We start from the raw sequence: 2,686 nt of genomic DNA on the forward strand, positions 1-2,686 counted from the left end.
AAGACAAGATCAAGAGTGTGACCACTTATATGAGTAGCCGAAGGGATGACTTGTGTGAGGCCCAGAGCATTCATTGTGCACAGGAGATCTTGGCGCCAAGGTGTGAGAGCTCATCATCAACCCATGCATTGAAATCCCCAAGGATCAGCCATCTTTGATGCTCCAGAACTAGTCCAGCAACAATATATGCAAATTCTTGTAGAAATATCTTTCCATCTCCAGGGGGGCGGTAAATGAGAAGTACTCTGAATCCTAATTCTGTAGAACTCAGAGCAGCGATGCACTCAAATGAGTGAGTCATTTCCATTGGGTGGACCCTAAGTTTAAGTGCTTTTCTAAAGCAGATGGCCACTCCCCCTCCCCTGCGGTTAAGTCTTGGGTTGTGAATGACAGAATAATTTGTTGGAACTGCAGCTTCCAAGATAGGTGCTGCATTTTCATCTAGCCAAGTCTCTGTAATACAGGCAAGATCTGCAGATTCAATAAGGTCAGCAATTGTGGCAGTCTTGTTTCTTATAGATATGGCATTACAAAGGACAGACCTGATTGGGCATACCGGAGTGCCTGTAGTTTTCTTTATATTGAGTGTGGGAGCTCTGGGGATGTCAGTCACAGAGCGGGAGTTTAATGATCTGTTCTTCCAAGCACAGGGCCGTTTGATAGGTACCACTTCTATTTGTCTCCTATATGAGACTGGTGAACCTGAAGGCAAGGAACTTACGTGGTTACAGCGGATAAGAGATTTTTGTCCTCGCTTCCCACGACTGCCCCGTTGAGTGTTTTTGAAAATGCCAAGGGATTTAAGAATGGAAGCCTGTGCTGGATCAATAGGAACTGCTGCTCGTGGTGGGCGGAGTGAAAGCATAAAGCTGGGCTTGTAAAAAATACATTGGGTCATCGATGAGAGAGCATGAATTACATTTGATGATGAGAGAAGATCAAGTAGTTTTTATTTTTCTGTTTTCTCAACTCTGTGTATGATCCAGAAGTTATAATGGGATTCATGAGCAGACTATTATAATTTGGCCATTGCTATGTCCAGTTGCTTCTCTCTTGTACAAAAGGTATATTTTGAATAAGGAGTATCTAATAAGCTAACTTGTCTTATCAGTTGATGATTTAGTTACACAAAGTATTCCAGGGCAAAGCAGGCTTGTGGAAAGGTGTTAGAAGCCATTCCTATTGTATAGGTGTGAAAATCCCAGTGTGAGACTCCTTTTGAAGTAGATATTCTGTGCAAGGGTAAAGATAACATGTCTCCAGGGGAAAAATAAAAAAAATGGGATCCTGTGTTTTAAAATGACCTGACTTCCAGATTTCAGAGACTGGGGATACTGTATTTTAGATTATTAGTGCAAAAAAAATCAGTTATTTGCTGAGCAGAGAACAGAGGTGAATGATGTCTTAGGGGGGAGCTGGAGCCAAAGATAATTTGTATTCCACAGTACCTTGCTCTGGGGTGTCCACTGCAGAGGTAATGCCAGTCTGGGTTCTGGTGGAGAGGGCAGAGGTTTCAATCCAATCCAATGTGAATCTCAGTGCAGGGATGCAATCTGTTGATTTTGGAGAGATGTCCATGTAGTGCAGTACAAGATAAAGGTAAGTCCTTGGATATTTCTTGTGCTTCTAATGTCACTTTTGTAGAATTTAAGCTGTTTTATGGAGATGTTCAGGAGCATGTAAAAGGTGAGGCAGCCATCTTGGGCACCTGTCTGTAAGTTAATAATGTATATGTACAGATATGTCCTTGCTAATCTAGGGGCCTATCCATACGGCCTCCGATGATTAAGTAATGAACTTGATGCGCGGAATACTTAAGTATCTGATTCACAGCGGGGGACAGATTACACCGGAGCAATTCATCATTGCTCCGGTGAGGGGACATCTGCTCCGAAAAGTAGGTGTCTGTCCCCTCGGTTAGTATTGCAGCTACAGCTGCGTTACTTACCTCCTCCCCGTCGACCCGGCTACGCATGTCTCACACATGCGCACATCTGCCGGGGAGTCTGTGACAAGGCGGCGGAGGGATCCGCTCAGATCCCTCTTCGCATCCCCGTAACTCCTTCCCACTGTAAGGAGCAGGGCTATGAGAGCAAGCGCTGTCTGAAGAAGACGCTTTTTCTCGTGAGCAAATTCCAAAACTTTCAGTTTTCGTAGTTTGCTGAATATCAGGGGGTCCTATCGGATGATGAATGGCCCGGTAACTAAAATATGCGGGAACTAGCGTTTCCGCATGGATACCGAGCAATTTGTTTGATGAATAGGCCCCCTAGCCTCAATACTCCATGCAGCAATATGCCTGGCGCGAGTGAGCCATCAGGTCCCGTGCAACTCTGCTAGCGTCGGGCGAGTCACAATGCAATGCAAAGGACGCACCAGCAGACTGTGCTGATTACTCTTATATGTGACACTTGTATATCTGTGTGCGACTGAGAATGTAGATGTCACTTGGCGTGGAAACAGCTGTGGCCGCTGCATGGTAGCACTTTGCATGCTGACCGAGGTGCAGACAGAGATATACACGTCACATATCACATTAATTTAATCAGCACAGGTCTCGTGTGCGTCCTAGTCACATCGCATTGCCACTTAGATGCATTTTTTGCATAAAAAGATGCCCAGCGCCATGGGAGGATCACGTGACCAGGTGCGCCACTAGGGGCTGTTTGGTGCGACTGCAACAGCA

The sequence above is a fragment of the Taudactylus pleione genome, unplaced genomic scaffold, assembly GCF_031769625.1.
Source record: "Taudactylus pleione unplaced genomic scaffold, aTauple2 ptg000216l, whole genome shotgun sequence".
Classification (NCBI taxonomy): Eukaryota; Metazoa; Chordata; class Amphibia; order Anura; family Myobatrachidae; genus Taudactylus; species Taudactylus pleione.